Raw genomic sequence first — 22,478 nt, 5'->3', positions numbered from 1 at the left:
GAGAGAGAGAGGGAGAGAGAAAGAGGGGAAGGGAACATGAGAATGAGGAGAGGGAAGGAGCATACCTGGCTCTCCTTCCTCTCCTCGTGTGTGTGTGTGTGTGTGTGTGTGTGTAAAAGAAAAAGAGAGAGAGAGAGAGAGAGAGAGAGAGAGTGAGGGAGAGCGTTACCTGCTCTTTGCTTGAGGGCGCCGAAAAACTCAGATCTGAGATCTGAGTTTTTGGGCACGCTCGGTTATTTTTTTTACCCCAGCTGGCGTCGCTATGAGCGTCGCTATAAGCGTCGCTATGAGCGTCGCAAATTTCTTTGTAAATTTGCGACGCTCATAGCGACGCCGGGAATTTTTTTTTTGAGCGTCGCTGTGTGAGCGTCGCTAATATGAAGAGCCTCTTGTAGTGCAGATTCTTTGTTCGCCCTTGCCTTTCCTGAACATCAGCCTCACATTTGAAGCGTGAGCTAGCACATGACCCCCTGCTGGCTTCTTAGGATCGGCCAGAAATGTACCACCTCCAGGATCAGCAATCACTGCAAGATAAGCTTATATTAGAATACACCATGCAAAATCCTTTGCTGATACGATTTAGACCCAGTAATATGTAGTTCGGGATGCCTTGATTTGTCATGTAAACGGCAACATTAAATTCTTCTGCTATCTTGGTAAGCCTCGACAATACTTGAGCTAACTTTTGCTGCAAAATACATATCACAAGCATTAGATGAAATTGGGCTTTTTCCTGTTGAAACAAATCAATTCAAATTTTGCACCAGCAAACTGTACCTGGCGCTCTGCCAGTTCCCCATGACCGCTAAAATCTACTCTGAAAAGGGCCGTGATGGAGTCAACAATCTGCAAAAGTGAAAAAACGCGACCTGTTGAACTTTCGGCTCAATCACATGACAATTTTGGCTGAGCCTGTTGGACTGACTAATGTTGTGAATAAGCATGTATAGATGTCTTCACACATTTGATTTGTAATGTTACACTTCAGGAAAACTGCATTGTAGACAATATTATGCTCCTATGAAATTGCAATGGCTGCGTGAGTGAGGTTGTGTACCTCTTCGATGCAGGCAGATGCTCATCAAAAAGTATGAGACAGTGGGAATGGCTCAAAATATGTAGTTTAATTGAATTGTTGGTTTGACAGTTGTGATGAATAATGTTGAAGGCTTGAATTTGTTGCTGATGAACTGTACTTCTCATATGATAACGTGCTCTAGTTGTTGCCAGACTGTTGTGATGTTTTCATGCCAAATGTATTTCTTTACCTGCAGTCCGTTGTTCCCTCTGTGGAACAAAAAATGCAGCGTCAAGGGAATCAGGGCAAGAAGAGCAGCCCATTCGAGTGTTCACGGAAAAGTGGCCTTCGATGTATTGCTTGAGTGAGAACATGACGAGATAAAGTTTACCGTTGGCCAAAGAGAGTTTGATCCTAGTATTATGACTTTTGCTGGAGCTGCGATTCTCCCCGGCTGCTGCAATTTCTCGGGTTACTGACCGACAGACCATGAGGTTAGTAATTTGTCCGAGCAGCTGGTGTGTGTGTGTGTGTGAGACTGAGAGTGAGAGAGAGAGAGAGAGAGAGAGAGAGGCACTTATCGAGAGAGACGAGAGAAAAGTACATAGAGAAGGATACAGAGTGGGCATCTCTTAGAGATTCTTCTTAAAGCGGGATTAAAAATGAATCGTAGGGACATACTGGGTCGCAGTTGGTGCAATCGTGCTCAATCTTTGCAGACATCAGGTCAACTTGTCTTCAGTGCCATCGATGTGGAAATTTGCCAAAATTCTTCCAACTTACATCGGCTTGCAACTATGGTACTTACTACTAAGAGTTGGGTCGCGCCCAGGGGGAGTAGGGGGAGGTTGTTTACTATTTTAAGAAAATCCAAAAATATTTGCACGAAACCCGAAAGGTGTCAGTAACCCTACTACCACTTTGAAAAACAGTGGGGCTAAGCTAAGTTTATGGGAGCTCTGTTTCCTCCTTCATCGTAGGGTTGCACGAGCCAATGAGAATAAGACATGTGCGCACACAAGGAAAGCGAGTTGATTTTGCCAAGAAAAGAAAGGCTCGCCAAGTTGAAACAAATCGCAGCTTTTTGAGAAGAGGGTAGACTACGCAATTGCAAGCACATGGCTCTTGTTTGCATTCAACATGACCAAAAAACGAGCTTACAGAGCATGAAAACGTCTCTTTCTCCCAACCCCTCATGCCTCTCGATGGAATGGGGCTCTTAGCACATTGTTAAGAGGAATCCCACAGGATTCCCTCAGGTTTGTTCGGATGGAAAAGTAAGTCTTGCTATTTAAAATAGCAAGATAGTAAAAGTCAACCTTGTTATCTAAAATAGTAGGTTTTGTTTCAAGAGGTCGAGATCGACTCACGTCTCTCTCTCTCTCTCTCTCTCTCTCTCTCTCTTGCAATGCTACTGCTTATAACCAACATGTAGTTCTTCTTGTGGAGCAGGGTTTATTTACCTAGTATAATAGCGCTTGGTGATCTACATCCAAAGAAAACTTGGTGATGAGAAGATAATATCAAAACTTCTTCACTGCATAAATTATACCCAACCCCTCTCACTCTGTAGTGGTGTAGTTCATCTCGGCATCATTTAACTGGCGACTGGCTAAGCTAATGGGGTAGTCTAGGTTATTCTCTCTGGGTTGAGTTAAAACACAACCAATAGAAAAGTTTGACGCATCGATATGCACATGAAAGATTATATCCCAATTTGGCATTCATAGGATCGAGGCACTCGCTGGAGCCTTCTCTAATAACTCATAGGCCTGGTCACATTCTTTGGTTTAAATAAAATCAATAAGAATCTTGTACAAGAGACGAGCTATATTAGCAAAGAATACTATAAACCGTACATAATAACCAACATGGCCCATGAATCTTTGCACTCCCTTATAGTTTGTTGGAGCAATTCTAGAATGACTCTAATTTTTCTCTCATCTATAGAAATCCGATTTTTGGACACTATATGTCCTAAAATCACTCCATGTTTAACCAGGAATTGGCATTTGAAGGGGCTCAATGAGATGCAATATAATATGCAATTTTAAAATACCTTTCTTAAATAGGTCAGATTCTCCTTCGAAGAGGAATGAACACACAAGTCATCTAAGAAGGCCTCACAAACTCCCTTAGATACTCCTTGAAGGCAGTTTCTATTAATCTTTGGAATGTAGCGGTGGCATTGGTAAACCCAAAAGCCATCACTCAAAATGCAAATACACCAAATTCAATTATAAGGGAAATTTTAGCTTGGTCATCTAGTGCACTCGTGATTTGATTGTAGCCAGAGTACCCATCTAAGAAACTATAAGCCGCCTTACCTGCTACTCGTTCAAGCACATGTTCTAAATATGGCAATGGATAGTGATCTCTACTAGTGGATGCATTTACCTTTTTAAGGTCCACACTAACTTGGAGCTTCCCATTCTTTTTTGGCACAATGACTATTGGGGACACCCATTCAGAGTGCTCACTAGGGTATATGAATCCACATTTGATAAGCTTGTCAAGCTCTTCTTTAATTATCTTTGAATACTTAGGGTTCATTGGGTAGGGACGTTGCTAGACCGGTTTAGCATTGCTAACAATTGGAATTGTATGTTATACCATAGAAGTGGGACACATTTCAATATATCATGGTATGTCCACGCGAATACATCCTTGAATCCCTTCAGCAGTGCTTTAAGGTCTTCCTCTTCCTTCTTCGTGAGATATTGAGCAGTAAAGACTGGTCTAGACTCCTCACCTAGTTCTGATAATTTGATCTCCTTCGCCATTGCCGCACCATCGTATACTCCCTTACGTTTCTGGTGTAGGCATCCTTTGGGCTTTGGTTTAGATCACCTTACTCTCTCTCGTGGTATAAGGTTTGAAATTTTTAGGTGTGGGGTGTAGGTCTATAGGCTCTTGTTGTTCTAAGTTCTTGGCCCTAGCTTCTACTTCTTTTTTTGGTTGGGCTAGCTCCTGGTTTTGTCGTCTCCTTGTGGTATGTCTCAACTTGGGTTTCTCTGCAATCTCTATTTGGGAAATTTCATGGGGTTGTGGACTTTACCACATGAAACTTTGGAGGTATTCACCCCAATTGTTTACTAGCTTTTGTTTATGAGCATCCAAAGCTCCCACATAACAAAGCCAATCTATAGTGGATTTCTTTTCATTCATCCGAGCACACATATTTTCTCAATATTTCTGCCTCTTACAGATCCTCTTTTTCTTGCCTAGGATCCAATTTTGATTTACATCTAGATTTGACTCACTACATTGGTCCTCACTGGTGTCCTCTTCACTCTTAGATGAGCTAACGTAGGTTGATGTACTCGATCTTGAATGTTTTGGCTCTAAAATTGCTTTATCTCCCAATTCATGAGTCTTAGAATCAGTTTCACTTTGGGATTCAGTCTTTGATTTGCATTGATAAGAGTCTTCTATAGTGTCATCGGTGGCATTGTTAGGTTTGTCTACAAATTTCTTACCCTTAGAGGATATATGCAGTGCACTTATCATGTTTAGGGGTGAAACATGTGGTAACTCTTCCCCCTCTAATGTGACCCAAGTGGTTCCTCTGTTTCCCCAGGTGTCTATGATTGTAGCTAGGTGTATCCAACCAACATTATCTTACTCTTTCATACCCGGTAACACATCCATATAAGGATAATCCTAGAAAATGTATGTATCCTTCTTACAAGCATAACATTATTGTAGTGGGGTTGAGTGAACTGTGGTTTCAAAGCAATGATTGATAATGGCTCTACTTCCTAGGGTGTGTACTTTATCGATCACCAAATCCACTCTAATGACATAGTCTGGAATTGCATGTAGACATGGTTTTTAGACCAATCATTGACCATTTGTGCTTCCTCATAAAAGGTCGCCCCAAGATCATTTCATATGAAATAGGTTGCTTAGATAAATCCATCACGATGAAAGTATGTCATACCTTGTGCCCTAGAACTTTGATCTGAAGATCCCTGAGCATCCCAATAGGTTTTGCAATGGTACCATTGTCCATCTTTACCACAATGTTTGTAACACTAAGGTGGGATGCTAACTCCCCCACCACCATCAAGGATTCCCTTTACAGTTAGTCCCTTTGTAGTGATAGGTAGTGTTGCATTAGACTCGTCACCTTCAAAATACTGGCCTAATTCATTGATGGGTACCTCGACAAGAGACTTGTGTCCATCTAAGTTAGGCAATTGCACTTGATTCTCCTCAACACTCATAATCAAATAAGGCCTATTCATTTGCGCAAACTGTGATAATCCAGCTGTAGCTCCCCATTGAGGAATGCTCAAAGTGCAAACTGTGATAATCCAGTTGTAGCTCCCCATTGAGGAATGCTCAAAGTGCAAAGAATATCTTAGGATCTCTGTATAACTTTGCTATGATAGTCGTTCATACCTCTGAAGACACGAAATACACTAGCTTGGCAACATTCAATGACATTTTGTGAGGTGTAGGACCCTCGTAGGACCTTGACTAGGAGATAGTGAGGATGGAATCTCCCCTTCATCAATGGGATCATGCATTCCCTCACTAAACATCCTTTCATACAAGAAAAGTGTATGCCCACTTTTTGATGTCTTGTCCTCACTCTCTTCTCGGATGATACTGGGTATGGTTAATGGTCTATGGTTTGTGTGGTGAGGATGGAATTGCATGAGAAACAATGCTAACGGTCTATGGTTTGTGTGGTGAGGATGGAATTGTGTGGAAAACAATGTTTCAAAAATCTTAAAATGTCTTGGTTCTGGTTCTAGCTTTCTTTGAGTCTCCTCCACCAAACCTCTTAAGTGTTGAACTCGCTCAATCTCCTCTACTGGGTTTGGGTAGGTCCCAATCTTCTTCTTGCGGTTTTCCTCTTTTGAACCTCATGGCTTATCGTGGGGGTTCTTGATTGGATTTGGAAACACTTGTTGTGTTTTCAAGGATTATTTATGGCTCTCCCCAATTGGGTTTCTATTTGGCTTCATCTCATGGTGTTCTTTGTTGGATTTTCCCTTTGTGGTAATGATTTTGGTTTCCATTGTTTCACTTGAATCTGAATCATCCTCGGGGTCTTTCATATACACAGGATCATCTCCTGTCCTATGTTTTTCTTGGAACTTGCTTTTGAATTTCCAATATTTAGCAATCTCTTCCTTCATGTTTTCTTTTTCTTTGCTCGGGAAAATGATGTAATATCTCTCTCTTCAACGATATGGTCTGAGTTTTGGAAAACTGATCGTGTAATCACATTGGCAGGTACAACGGGTGGTATTGTTGATGTCCCACTAGCAATTTTGACCAAATTCAAGGGTGTGATCTTGCGTGCATTGGGTTATGAGGGCACTGTACAATCAAATGATCTATGCCACAATGATTACATGTGAGTACTAGCATTGTTGATGTGCTCCCTTGACTGGTTTGCACTTGTGTGGCATTATTTTGTAGCTTAATAGGACATTTAGCTATCTGATGTGGTCCACCACACTCGTAGCATTGAAGAGGTGGTCTCCTAGCCGTGAGGTTGATGTTTTGACCTCTTTTTGTGAGAGCAACTGCTTGATAAACATTCTTGACTTGCCCTCAAAAATCTTCCATGTGATATATATGACATTCTTCAAGAGCATCCATCCCATATGCAATACTAGTGTCTATTTCTTCCTCACAGCCATCCAAACAAGCACTAGATTGCTCCCAATCCATATGATTCACAGGGGTGACTCTTGGATGCGAGGGCTGCGGTCCTAGCACTAGAGGTGGTAGCGGTGTAGCTTGAACACCATTTTGGGCTCTAGGAACCATGTGTTGCGATAGTTTCTCAGCAACAAATAGGGCAGACATTAATGCACGAAGTCGAAGTGAATCCGTCCAGGCCAAAGGTGGTCTATTTGTCGCCATCACACATTTGAACATTATGAAATCCTTAGCTTGGTGACCGTACCTACCACATGCATTGTAATTCCCGTCCAATTTTATTCTAAATGTAGGGCATTCACTAGTAGCACACCTTCTCGTATGTACTCTTTCAGGAAAAATCTTTAAAGAGTAGGGTATATTATTTTCTCTTACATCCTTCAGGTCCTATACCAATCAACAACCTTCCTACTCAAAGTCAACCTTAAAGAATTGCACTTATGTAGTTCACTATGCTCGCCTAGAAAATCACATACTTGTTCAAATATTTTGATGTGATTTTGAGCATCTTCATCTCCATTGAATTTTTGCATAAGCTTTGAAATCTGTACCGCTTTACTCCTAGGTTCTCTCTCAGGATCATGATGCATATTCTCTGCAATAGATCGACCTATTGTTTGAGAAATTGCTTTAAAATCACATATGCACATTCTTACCAGACCGAGAGGAGTGCGCGTTGTAGTGACATCCCTGCTCTACAAAGCTAACTGGAATTGATTGTATCTACAATAAAGATCACCCATGGATTAAATAGATCTACCTACAAAGGCTTCAGCAAATTCATCCACAATTGGGCCAATACCCACATTGCAGATTGTTACCATGTTAACCGGCTGCATGTTTGTATGAACCTTAAAGTACCATTTTTTTAGAACAGTGAAATTGTATACGTCGTTGCATGGTGTTGCATTTTTATTGGATCCCAAATTCCAAATGAATCAAAAATCATTCAATAAAGAAGTCATGACTGACTTTAAAACAGTGTGCTCTCAACTATTGGGACGGGAGGATTGGAAAATTGCTTTAGTATTTCTACAAAGATCCAGACGACAAGAGAGAGCCATGCCAAACAAGTACCAAATGGCACTCTACTTTATACAACAGTGCTATGTTTACAAAATCTTGGGAGGCATGTATATTGGTTAGACAAGCCCAAGAACTTTGGCATTCGGCACGGTCGAATTGCAAAGAAAGTATGCATCACTGTACGGACCATTACCAGAATAGGTTGGTCCTTCGCAACAAGGACCTGCAGACCCATCTCCCACACCTGAAAGTACTATGTACAACATAGATGAACTACTTAACGAGCTGACTCAGTCTTTGGATTGAGCACTTTGCTCACTTTACCCAGTCTATTTTGATTTGAAGAGAATGCAAAGTGCTACAATTTTTGTAAACATAGTACATCATTATCCTCTCAGCTATCCATTTTTGTGTTCTTGATTTGAAATTGTATTGTATCTAGCTATAATTATGACTTTTATTTCAAAAGTAACTAGCGAGAGAGAGAGAGAGAGAGAGAGAGAGAGAGAGAGAGAGAGAGAGAGAGAGAGAGAGAGAGAGGTATGAACATCAAGTAGTGTAGCATGGCGATATTTCAAAATTTTCACTTAATCACACCGGGCAAAACTTATAGACCTTTAGACACACATCTTTGTCTCCTTCAAACACACCAATCATATCATCTACTTCATTCATATCAGAGCATTCTGAACCTATCTCCCATTCTATATCATTGTCATCGTCAAATTATGCATCTATAGCTTCATGGGTTTGCAAGACACCGTAGTGCTTTTGTGCTGCTCTTGTTCACTGGCTTATGGATAAGTCTCATGTTGCAAAAAACATAGATCGAATCAGCATCCTATTTCGGGTGAAGACGGTTTCGTTTCTTGGTATGCATAAAGTCAAATGCTGACCAATTTCTCTCACAACTTCTAGTTGATGTTGCAATAGATAGAACCCTAATTGCAACGAGTTATAGCTCCACTTTCTCCCCACCTTACTCCTTCCACCAAAGACGCAAAATGGTGTGTGCAATGGCATATATATGACATGGATCTTGGAACATGCCAATTGATAGCTTTACGGGAGCTCATTCCTTTGCATTACTGCTGATTCAAAATAATGGCTGGCACACAATGTGGTTTGGACATAGCTTCCTACACCTTTTAAGACTGAGAGGCTCGCCTTGCAACCCAGACTCGCTCTCTTTGATTTTAGAAATAGCTTTGAGGTCTTTCTCTTGGCCATAGTTCTTTCTCTCTTCTTTGTAGATGGAATGTGCTTTAGCATGGTTAAGTTATTCATACATATCTACCAATCAAGCAAACATGTCATCATTATAAAAAAATATTTTGAAGCTAAAAAGTCATCAAATTTAAACCGCTTACTGAATATTACTTATAACCTTGAAAGAAATAGACAAGATAACTTAATCATGCTGCAAGAAAGAGACAGAATATCTATCACCATGTCGTTGGAAGGAGACAAGATAACTTGATCAATTATATAATCTACATTTGCAGCTAGAGAGAGGAGAATAATCAAATCATCAGTTTAATCATTAGCTGGTCATAGGCCAAAAATCATTATAATGTCATAGCTCACTCTATGGGCACATTTTAGACAGAGAGAAAGATCAAAAAAATTAGGTCGCGTTGAGGGATTGTTTTGCTTGCCACTCTCAAGGTGGGTAAGTACATTGCTTTAAAAATCCCTTTTGTTTTGCTCTTGTGACACTTACATGCACTTCAAGATTCGTCTACAAGTATGACACATGGAGAAGATGTCCATGGCTTTGGGGGATTAATAGATATGCATTTGGGGGTGGCCCATGAAAAATCTCTCTTAGTCTATTTGAAAGTTGTGGAGAGGAGGAAAGCATGTCATTGTTTTGGTCTTTGTACATGACCCTCAATCCACAATGCCTGCATAGACCTCCTTGGATCCAAAATGAAGCATCATGTGTTGCGGGAGTGCAAATCATTGTGGAGATAGTCGTGCGCGTGTAGATACTTTAGGGTCTGAAGAAGTTATCATTTGTTATTTGCAAAATGTTATTTTGGAATAGCTCTATTGTTCCTTCAACGATAACATAATCATGAATGGTAGGTTGACTTCTATGTGCATTGCACTCTTTTATCCACTACTCTACATGGCCGCCATTCCAAAAACATGAAATGGGCATTGGACGCTCTAGGTGGCGGACCATGGCAAGGGGATAAATAATGCCATGATGAGTGATATCCAACAATGTGGCTTTGTCTTTAACCTACTGATCCACCATGGGTCCATGTAAGTGGACTTTGAAGATCTTCACACATAGAGTGGATCTTTAAATGTAGGATGGGTGCCACCTACACACTTTAGGTGTGCCCATATCCCTTCTCTGAGTTGTGGAGCATGTAGAAAGATTCTCCAAGCATGGCTTTGGGGGCCTACAGTAGTATTAAAAAAGCCTCACACTCATGCAAAGGAGTGCATATTGTGTCAAATGGAAATGAAGTCTTTTAATTTAGACATGATGCCTTTCAACCCTATGCTGCCATTAGAACCATTTCAAAATGGGGATTGGAATTTGTGGGACCAATCAAACCAAAGGCCAAGAATACAAGGAACATGTATATTCTCGTAACTACTAATTACTGTACTATTTGAGTAGAATTTGTAGCCTTGAGAGATGATTGAGCTAATAACAATGAAATTTTTGTACAAAAATATTATGACCCAATTTGGATGTCCCATTGACTTGGTCAGTGATCAAGGATATCATTTTCCAAATCATGTCATTAAAGAGAGAGAAGAAGGAGCACATTCCAAGAACACAAGTACAAAGATCTACGGAGAAATCTTACAGCTCAGAGCCAAAAGTCTTTAAAGAGATCTGAAGAGAAAAACAAAGTTGCAGAGACACACCAAGATTCATCCTTCTTAAATTTGGATGACTCACAATTGGATGCTTGACTGCAAAGGCTTAAAGAGGAGAGAAGACAATTTGCAAAAGGTAACCTCAAATTGGCTGATGTTGCAAGAGTACAAAGAACCCATATGGTGCTAGATTGCAAAGTTGATGAGAGAGGTGGATTCCAAGAGATAATGGACAACAAAACTCCACCTACTCAACATGAGGAGTCTATTCCAGAAACTGTAACTACCACAATTGTAGTAGAGGGAACAAGGGAACCACATCTCCCAAAGCACCTTCTCTAGCATCTTCCAATGTGCATGATGAAGGACAAGATTCTACAAAACCTCTCTCTCTAGCTGTATCAAAGCAGCAAAATATAAAATATCAAAATAGAGAAAAGATGCAAAATCAACTTGATGTAGAATCACTACATCTTGAAGAGTAGCACCAAACACAAGAGGAGGCTGCCAACATAACAAAATATCCTCCATAAACAAAAGGACATGCCAACATATCACAATACAAGAAAGAGATGATGACAAGAGATGTTCCTCCTCTACAACCAACATATGAACAAATGGCCCTTAGGATAGTCAAAAAGTTTGATTTTTGTGAGAGCCTTGACATGTTAGAAGTCCACTATCACAAAATGGTGATTGATGCTTGGATCAAAGAAGTTGAAGAGGCCAAAGTTGCCACAATGAAAGTAGCTCAAGAGATAGTAGAACTCAAATAGCTAGTGGAAGGATTGAAAAAGGAAACATAGAAGCTATAAACATAGCTCAAGAAAGAAAATAAGGATGTGATTGTAAAGACACTTACAATCAAGAACCTCGAAAGAGAAATTGACGCTAATAGAAATTTCCAAGTAGAATGGGACAAAATCAAAGAGCAAACAAAAGGGGAGATGAAGAAGTCTTCAAATCTATGTGACTCATATGATGCAATGAACTTGGGGGGTCACTATCCATATATTATGTATATCATGTGTGTTCAAGGACTATTTCTAAAACTCTTTATCTATGATTTTTTGACAGATAAAATACAAGATCTTCCTATTTGATACGTAGATCGTATTTCCAATTCCATTTTACAAACAAATTTTGTATCTGAAAATGTGAAAAAAAAAAAGAAAACTAATAACCCCTTTTGTTGCACTCGCGTGATAGTCACATAATTATTAATTGACCCCCTCCAGGCAATGAAGCACACCCTCTCTACTTTCCTTGCTAATCAAGATATGAGATCAATAGTATCTACCTCTCTCCCTTCACCAACAAAATCTAATGAACTTAAAGCACTCAAGGATGAGATAGAATAAGAAAATTTGCAAAGGAAAATATTGATGGATCACATGCTCACGACCAATTCCGAGAAGGAAGAACAGATCATAGAAACAACTTGTCAAAGCAGAAGAAAATTTAACTACACAAGATAAGATGCATGCTAGGAAAATAAAGGCAAAAGTTGTGGATTTTAGTGGAACCTGAACATCTATTGATCACCCAAACCACACACATAGAGTTTGAAATTACTATGAAATTTCCATTAACAAACCTACTCAGTACTTCAGAAGCATGTGAACATCTACTAGTCACCCAAATTACACACATAGAATTTGAAAGTGTTGAGCCATTGCCATTAGAAAACCTACTCGGTACTTCAATTGTGAAAGGGATTCAAGATGTAGATGAAGATTGACCATAAGTGGATGCTCAAGATGATCTCAAGCAATGTAGCACTGCTAATGATCCAACTAGATGATCATATCAAAAACTTTAGCCATGGCATACTGGCATTGTCCTTAATGAAGCAAGAGGCTATGCTATGGAAGAAGTTTTTTCTCCTAGCGTTAGAGCTCAATGCACATGACTATTATGAAGGAGTTTCAGTTACAAAAGAACAAGTACTACTGATTCTTGAGAGTGACCTCAAGATAAAACCATCTATAGAAATGCACCCCAATATCTGAGGATTGACCCAACTTATTGTCCAATCCCTATAAGGCGATCATGAGACACATATGAAATGTGAAAAGCTGAAGAAATATGGTGCTGAATTAACCTGTCCTTGCCAATTTGAAATAGGAAATCAAGCCCATAAAAACATATATGCTATACACTCTCAAGGATACAATGACAATGTTATAGGATGTACAAGATCTAACATGCCAGATGACATGAAAAATAGATAAGACGATTATCACATGCATAGAAGCCTTCAATGACATTCACAAAGCAGAGCATACATGGAACGTCTTTCTTGAAGGCACTAGTGGCATCAACTGGGACCTACAAGAGGACCCATCCAAGAATGCCATCATGGGCATGTATGCACGCATCATGTTCTTGCCCTCACACTACATGCAAACATTTGAGAGGCATTCATGTTAGGATTTTTTGAAATGGGCTTGATCATTTTCAATCCATTAACAAAGTATATTCAAACGTGATACGTGGCATACCAAAGCACATTGATCAATAGCCCTCTCAAAGATCTATGTGCTATGGCAAGAGCAACCAAATACAACAAAGTACTCAAGTCTTTGGAGACACAAAACTTCAAAGAATACTAATAATCTTCTAAAACATGCACAAGGATGTGTATCTGTTAGGAAGGGGGGAGTGTTTAACTTGCTGTTTCGTGGATTTACCATATGGATTCCTACCTAGCTGGACATCACATTTCTAATAAAGTTGTACTCTATTACTTTTCTCAATAGGTGTAGCAATATTGCGTATAAATCCTAATTCTAGAGTAGCAATATTGTGTATAAATCCCAATTCAAGTGATATTGTGTATAAATCTTAATTTTAGTTTAGCGATATTGTGTATAAATCCTAATTCTTAGCTGGTGTAGCGATATTATGTGTATTCTAGAGTAGCATATTTCTTCCGTGAGTTGTAATTCTGTCATGATATGTGTAAACGCCCATGTGAGAAGGCCACTTGCCATTTAGAAATCCCTAGTTATAAAAGACAATAACCTCAATGTGAAAAGTAGGTTTATCTTTTAGAGAAGAAGAAGCTCTGTCTATGTTTGATCAAGCCGTTTCTTATCTCATATTTGTAAACCATCGTATCTAATGATTGGATAGTTTGATTTCAATTCCAAAACTTGCATTGTGTTCCTCTTTCCATGATCTTCCAATCAAGTGTAAGCATTTCCAATCTTCATATTTGAGTGCTTAAATCACTATGTTTTGATTTTTTTACCATAGGAGAGTGCTATTAGAACTTAGGGCAACATGTTTGGATTGTTCTATTGCAATTCTATGATGGATCATGACGCATCGCAATCCATGTACCTTGTTAGAATACTAGGAGACTTTGTAGACTTGTCTCCTTAGGCCTAGTAAAGCTTCGCTTAAACTTTCATGAAAATCCAAGTCCATTTAGTTACTAAAATGGCATGGTGATTGAGAGTGGTAATAAAGAACATAGGTGGATTTCTTGGACGTAATTAAGTAGTGGTTTTCTTGTTGAGCTGATGGGTTTGCTTCCTAGGTTCACTTCCTAGGTTCCTAGGTTCACTTCTTCAGGATTGAAAACTTGAAAGATCGAGTCTTCGTGCCCCATTTGAGTCACTTCCCTGAGTATTCACATATTATTTTAGTGCCACATAGCTATGCTAAAGACGTCCATCGTGGTGACCCGTTAAATTGGCACTGTTGTTGAGGAATGAAACTTAGATGGTGAGTGCCCTAGCACATATGTTGAGCTTCGTATTCGAGATATTAGTATTTCCATTCCATTTACACTAGCACAACAAAGTAGCTAAACGAGGATTTAGTACTTCACAGAGTCTAGAAGTTGAAGACTAGCTAGATCTATTCTCGAGAGAGAAAGAGAGTTGTGAGTGAGATAACCAAAAGCATTTCATTCTTCAATTTTCTCATTACTTTCAAAGTGTTGTACCATTTTTTTATTATGACTTTTATTTTTGTTATCTTGTTCATTTTTGTTTCATGTTACTTTTTAATACATAGGAGTAGGGTAAGCCTTAAACCAACACCATCAACTTTGGTTACAAAGATCAAGGCAAAAAGGGCTTAAAACCATATTTTGGCCAAAATGACCATAACATTGAAACTCCCAAAATTTGATGGTAGAGACCTATAAGCTAACCTAAAACCAAGAATTTGGTGATCAGGGGCCTTAGAATACACATTAGAATCAAACAAGTAAGTCTTGGTAGATTCTGTGGAGGAACATGGATCGCGATCTTGGCCATTTTTTCATAAAAGTCGTTAGTGATACTTTGTATCAATAGAACATTTCTCTAAGAAATTTTTCTTACAAGAAAATTTCAAAAATAACGTCAAAACTAGTTGATAGGGAAAAACCTTAAAAACAAGGACTGCAGACACAAAATTGGGCATATCTTGAGATTCTAGGATCCAAATTACAAAAGACCAGGTGGGCCAGTTAGAGAAAATCAGTATTCACCAATTGAAAAAATTGTAGATTCATATATGGGGAAACATGGATCACAATCCATGTACCCCCAAAGATAGACTGAGCCAAAACTGAGACTAGTTAATATATACTGACTTCAAACAACTAATACAGAAGTTTGAGATCAAATTGAGCTAAAAAAGAAACTCAAATCAAGGGGATTGCGGAAAAAATCCAAAACCTAGTCCATTTGACCAAAGTTTGAAAAAATTCAACTTTTGGTGACCCAAATCACAGAAGATTCTAAAAATAGCTTCCAAATAGCATAGACTACAAGCCAACCAAGTTTCATGTCAAACTAAGGTCAAAGATGTATCGTGATCCATGTACCTCATGGTGATTTTTGGTTGAGATTTGAGCAATAAGTAGTAGAGACTTAAACAAGCACATTTCCTAAAAACGCCCATTGGCAAAAAAAATTAAAAAAGTGGTCAAAAGAGCCAAGAACACAAGATAGTCAAAAACCGCCAAACTAGACTTTAGATTTCACTTTTGGCTGATCAAAGTTGATTCAAATTCAGAAAGGTTTTGGGAGCTGGCTACAAACACCATAAGCTATGATCTCACCAAACTTCAAGTCTAGTCACAATCCATGTACCTCATCTAAGTTTTTGGACAAAAACTATAGCAAAGACCATTGTGAGCAATACTTTCAAAAGTAAGGTAGCCAAAAAAGTTCAAAAAGTGGGTCAAAAGGGCAAAAACCACCTCGAGGCTAGAAACCAAGAAGTCATACCTAGGGTTTCAGTTTTGATTGATCTATAGCAAAGACCATTGTGAGCAATACTTCCCAAATTAAGGTAGCCAAAAAAGTTCAAAAAGTGGGTCAAAAGGGCAAAAAACACCTCGAGGCTAGAAACCAAGAATTCATACGTAGGGTTTCACTTTTGATTGATCTATAGAAAAGACCATTGTGAGAAATACTTCCCAAAGTAAGGTAGCCAAAAAAGTTCAAAAAGTGGGTCAAAAGGGCAAAAAACACCTCGAGGCTAGAAACCAAGAAGTCATACGTAGGGTTTCACTTTTGATTGATCTATAGAAAAGACCATTGTGAGCGATACTTCCCAAAGTAAGGTAGCCAAAAAAGTTCAAAAAGTGGGTCAAAAGGGCAAAAAACACCTCGAGGCTAGAAACCAAGAAGTCATACCTAGGGTTTCACTTTTGATTGACATTTCCTTGTCCAGATTCAAAAATATTTTGGGAATAGCCTAGAAATACCTTCATCTATAAGTGGGTCAACTTTGGGGTCAAAAGCTCTCCAAACATGGATCACAATCCACATTGTACCTTTCTAATTTTTTTGAGCCAAAACCTAACCACTTTGATCTACATGTTATTTCTAGCATAATCCCAAATTTTCAGTTGGACATCAAAAGCCAAGTCAAATCCCCAAAAATTATCCAAGTACTTTGTGCAAGTACAAACATTGACCTAATTTCCAATCCGGAGGTCCAAATCCAAAAAGTTTGGTACTGTAGTATGTAGTAATAATGTTGATCCTATTAGTACCAAGAAAAGCCGATTTGGTCTCCATACATGGATTGCGATCCATGTACCCATGGTGAAAACTTGACCTAAATTTTCCCACACTCTGGTGCATATATAGGGAAACATATCCCCAAGTCCAACTCTAGAAAAAAATGAGCTAATTTGGGTCAAAAGGCATCAAAATAGGAGACTAATTGAAAACCATAGATCAATTGAAAACCATAGATCAGACCTAGGGTTTGACATTTGACCTATCAAACAACTCCAAATCCAAAAAGATTTGAGATATAGCTTGTAGACATAGATTGTAACATGCTCCCAAGAGATCAAGTCCTAATGAGGTGGAAAATGGATAGTGACACTACAAGCCATACTTAACATTAGCGACGCTCATACTACGACACTCAAACATGAAAATGCACGGCGTTGCTATGAGCGTCGCTATGTTTCTTTTAACATAGCGACGCTCATAGCGACGCAGATAGCGACGCCGATAGGGCTAAAAAAATAACCGAGAGCGTCCGAAAACTCAGATCTCATATCTGAGTTTTCAACGCGCGCTCAAAGCAAGCAAGATAACGCTCTCCCTCTCTCTCTCTCTCTCTCTCTTTCTTCTCCACACACACACACACGAGGAGAGGAAGGAGAGCCAGGTATGCTCCTTCCCTCTCCTCACTCTCATGTTCCCTTCCCCTCTTTTTCTCTCCTTCTCACACACACACACACACACGAGGAGAGGAAGGAGAGCCAGGTATACTCCTTCCCTCTCCTCACTCTCATGGTCCCTTCCCCTCTTTCTCTCTCCCTCTCTTTCACTCACTCTCTCTCTCTCTCTCTCACACACACACACACATTGTGTTTTTGAGAGAGAGAGAGAGAGAGAGAGAGAGAGAGAGAGAGAGAGAGAGAGAGAGAGATAGAACGAGAGAGAGAGAGAGAGAGAGCACAAGCATAAACAAAAAACGCACACACACATGCATATACAAAGAAAGAACACACACATTGAGAGAGGAAAAGAGAGAGAGCATGCATAAACCAAAAATGCGCACACACACATGCATAATCAAAGAAAGCACACACACATTGAGAGAGGAAAAGAGAGAGAGAGAGCATGCATAAACCAAAAAAGTGCACACACATGCATAATCAAAGAATGCACACACATTGAGAGAGGTAAAGAGAGAAAGAGAGAGATATAAATAAAACAAAGAGAGAGAGAGAGAGAGAGAGAGAGAGAGAGAGAGAGAGAGAGAGAGAAAAGAAGAAGAAGAAGAGAGTTTTAACATCGTAGGAAAGTATCCCAAGAGACCTTAAAGATCTAGTCGTCGACAGGAGTTGAACTCAAGACATGTTATTCATAAGGAAAATGACATAACCAATCTATCACACTTCGGTGATAGAATAGTTATACCATTTTTCTCCTTTTTTTATTGGCGTGCACACACACCCGAGAAGAAGAGAGTTTAATTTAATGTCATAGGAAACTAATTAAAGAGACCTAAAAATCTAGCCGACGAGGAGTTGAAACCAAGACTTGTTATTCAAGAGGAAAATGGCATAACCAATCTACCACACTTGAGTGATAGAAAGGTTATACCATTTTTCTCTTTTTATTGGCACACACACACCCACACACACACACACACACACACACACAAGAAGAAGAGAGTTTTAACGCCGTAGGAAACTATCCCAAAAGACGTTAAAGATTAATTAGGGTTTTAGTAGACTTACGTTAAACTAGATTTAGGTTTATTTAAATTAAATTAGATTAGATTTAGGTTTATTTTTAGTTAGATTTACGTTTGATTAGATTTAGGTTTATATATGTTATATTAAATTAGATTTAGGTTATTTAATTAAGGTTAGAAGAAATGGCGAGAAAATTTCTTGCGCTCACGGCCTCGACAGTCCATGCGAACCAACAATTTCACCTGCTGCTACCATACAATAAGCCGTCATGTTCAGCTAATGGAAGAGTAAATTGATCATACACAGAAATTAGTGATGCAAGATGACGATTCCAAGGGTCACACACACACTACATCCCGTCAAATCTAGAATAAGAATTAAGTTCCTTGAGAAGACATCAACTACATTGGAAGAATGACGTACCTACATGCTACAAACAAAGATCTACTATGAAAAGATGTTAAGATGCTGTGAAATGCTACAGCTAGAGAAGAGGCAAAGGGGTTTTGTCCACTACATGCAGTATCATGTAGACGTGGGTGTGTAGATTTCTTGTACCCGCAAATATAGGCATTGACCAATAAAGATGAGATTATAACCTGGTGGTTCTGATCTCCGTGCACCTCTAGACCGAGGTGTGCGGGGATTGGACATGACTAGAGAATGTGAGGTAGTTTACAGTGTGAACAGAGAGAGAGAGAGAGAGAGAGAGAGAGAGAGAGAGAGAGAGAGAGAGAGAGAGAATGCCAATAGAAGATTAAATTTGTTGTCTAGGCTATAAGATTTTTGCCCTCATTATGAGTAGTGAGGAGGATGTGGGGCCGTCCAACCGAAACACCTATTTCTCAATGAGGATCTTATGTCCTTGTAACCATTGCAAGCATACTGTGCGACGGACAAGACGCGTTTCTTTGCAGCACGTTCGTGAATTTTGCGAGTTCGATCCATCTATTATAGATCGAGTTATTGCCAATTATAACTCGTCGGAGTCTGACGCTGGCACACAGGAACCAATCTTGCAACCCAATAGACGTGTTCGCAGGCGCTTTGGTGAAGCAGCATATGTGAGGCCACAAGATGTAGCCTCTAGCAGCTCGGGGGATGATCATGCAGACCACATTCCCAACGAAGCAATGTTTGAGCCCGAAGTTGATGAAATGATGGAGAGGATCATGGATTCAGAAAGGCTTGTCTATGATGATATGAAAAGTAAAGCCGATACGCCATTGTATAATGGAGCATGTGTGTTTAGATTGAAAGCGCTCCTGGTTCTTCTCAACATGCAGACAAAGTTTGGATGGAGTGACACTAGCGTCACAATGCTTTTCAGGTGATCTATTACAATTAGTTTACTTTAATAAAACTCTAAATGTATAATGATCTGATAGATTTTTACACAATTCTACCGTATTTTTATGTTGTGTAGATTGCTCAAAGAGCACATACTACTAGTTGATAATGTGATGCCTGATTCTCAAAAGGAAGCAAGAGAGATTTTGTGAAACTTGGGGGGGATGGATTATAATTCGATCCACGCTTGTCCTAATGACTGCATTCTTTTCAGAGGGGAATACATAGACATGGAGAAGTGTCCGAAATGTGATTCCGAAAGATATCGAGTAGATCTCCAGGGAATAAAAATTCCGCAAAAGGTTTTGCGACATTTTCCTCTGCTTCCTCGCATCAAGCATTTCTTCGAATGTAAGTCCATGGACGCCCTAGCATCATGGCATGAGGAGAATAAATCTTCGGATGGTGTGCTACAGATTCCTGCAGATTGTGAAGCCTAGAAACATATAGATGGAACATGGACGGATTTTTCCAGGAAAGCTCGAAATTTGTGCTTAGGCCTGGCTATGGATGGCGTAAATCCATTTGGTCAAAGATCAACATCTTACAGTGTATGGCCTGTTGTCATCGTCAACTACAACATTCCCCCGTGGTTGACTACGAAGAAGGGGCACCTATGGCTAAGCTTGACTATGTCGGGGCGATATAAAGTGAAGAATATGGATGTGTATCTTCATCCACTATTGGAAGAGCTACAACAATTGTGGATTGGCATAGAGGTGGTGGATATGAGCCGACACACAGGTCGACGGAATGCTTTGATCAGAGGCATTCTAATGTGGACCATGTATGACTATTCCGGACTAACAGAATGCTCAGGTGATCTATTTACACTCCTCACTCAGACACTGTAAATATTGCTTTTTCTCAAGTTGATCTATTATCATGTGTATACATGCAGGGCTTCAAACAAGCGGATACAGAGCATGTGTCACATGTGGACCTAGACTGAATGCACGTAGGGCGGCCTCACTGAAGAAGCAAAACTACGAAGGTCATCAAGCGTATCTTCCAGAGAATCATGTGTTAGGCGATGTCTTTTTGGGAAGAGAGCCACCGAGGATGTCTGCACAAGCATGGTTAGAGCAGAAGGAGATGTGTGATGACGGATTTCACCCAGGGATGAAGAGACTATCTCTATGGTACGAGTTACCATACTGGCCCCGACTCATGATCAATCACTTGCTCGATCCAATGCACATATTCAAGAATGTGGGTAATCTACAATGGGACCATCTGACCGACAAGAAAGATACTTTGGGAGTCAGAGTTGACCTTAGAAATGTGGATCATATGGATCAATATTGGCTGCAAACAGCGTCCGATGGATCGATAAAACTCCCTAAAGCACCATGGATTTTCACAAGAGCCCAAGAACGCAAAGTAAAAGAGACCATTCGATCTTTGCGGACCCCCACTGCCGTAATGCACTCGCTCCGAACGTGTTTTACTAAAGAAGGAAAGCTTACAGGTTTGAAGTCACACGACTGGCATAAAATGTGTCAGGTACGTTCATAGTGGAGTATATCATAGTGAGAATTGTGTAACAAATTCGTGTGTGGACGTACTTTAATATCATTGTTGCACGTGTTTTGCAGTTTATTTTACCGATTTCCATTGAGGAACGGATCGACAAAAAACGTTTTGCTCAAGATTGTGGAATCATGACAAAATTTAAACAGTCTAGTCGATGACGGTCCTCTGATGCAGATCCTGTGGTGGCGGAACTCACTTACTTCGGCACGCTACAAGAGATTTTGAGAATCAATTATATAGGATTTTTTGTCGACTTGTTTTCGATGTGCAATGGTTCAAGATAATCATGGAGGGTCGCAACACTACTGTGCGTAGAGGAGAGTTTGGTTTTCTTGAGGTGGATTCAACTAAAAAATGGATTGACCTAAGAGACACTTTCATACTACCCGAGCATTGTGAACAAGTAAGTATGTAAATAGTTAACGTGTGTTTTAGAATTTATGTGCTTGGAAGCTCTCATGTAAGTTATGTGGCTCTGGCAGGTGATATTTCATCCCACAAAGTCTGCATCAAACTGGTGGTACGTCATAGAGGTAGCCCCTCGTAGTGCACGGACGTATGAAGGCAACCATGTGCCAATCACAACGGCATCAATGGAGGAGATCGGAGAAGATGCCCAGTCAAAAGCCGTGGAGGTGGTGCCAGACGAACATCAAGTTGCTACTCTCTATGGGGTGCATGCAAAGGATCTACAAAATGAAATAGAGGACATCTGTTTAAACGGAGAGCTCTATATAGATATAGGAAGTTATGCTGAGCTATGCGAGGATGAGAGAGAGATATCTTAAAGCCATAAATATTGTATTTGAACAAGTGTGCTCGGTTTTGTAAATTCAGAGTTATGCACTTGCCTCTTTCATCACTCAAGTTGAATAGAAGAAGAACGCTTTCTGTTGCTGCTAGCCTTTGAACATTCCAAAGCTACAAGCACTGGAGTGTTCTTGTACGATTCTCCAGCTCTTTAAGTATTTGCGTCATTGCATATTGCGTCATTGCGTCATTGTATTTAATGGTCTTTGCGTCCACTCCAGGTACGTATGATCTATGTATGGTCTCATTAGCAGCGACGCCGAGCACCTCCTCCTCCTCTCTCTCTCTCTCTCTATCTACTTGTCCATGTTTTCTACTCCATTCATTCAATATTAAGTTTAAATGTTTGTGTGTTTAATGCAGGTATGGATGATGATGAGTTTCTTTCTTCTTTGTCAACCCAGTAGAGACAGTGGTATGTGGAGTGTCATCGCTCAGGCGCACCATCGCGCGTTCCTACTCCATCCGCATCTCCCTCTGTTTCGGAGTCCTCAGCACAATCCGAAGCTTAGGTGTCGATGAGACGAT

The 22,478-nt window shown here is 39.9% G+C and overlaps 1 long non-coding RNA gene across 1 annotated transcript; it reads right to left on the bottom strand.

Moving 5' to 3' along the window:
• Positions 1-395: 395 nt before the first annotated feature.
• Positions 396-843, bottom strand: LOC147433082 (uncharacterized). Its single transcript, XR_015185482.1, has 3 exons — positions 778-843; positions 610-688; positions 396-524 (listed from the first exon to the last, which is right to left on the bottom strand). It is a non-coding gene; the product is annotated as an uncharacterized LOC147433082 (long non-coding RNA).
• Positions 844-22,478: the final 21,635 nt, after the last annotated feature.

Source organism: Adiantum capillus-veneris, chromosome 20, assembly GCF_014529385.1.
Source record: "Adiantum capillus-veneris isolate H3 chromosome 20, ASM1452938v2, whole genome shotgun sequence".
NCBI lineage: Eukaryota > Viridiplantae > Streptophyta > Polypodiopsida > Polypodiales > Pteridaceae > Adiantum > Adiantum capillus-veneris.
The sequence above is the reverse complement of the archived record's forward strand: the minus strand, read 5'-3'. Positions and strand labels throughout refer to the sequence as shown.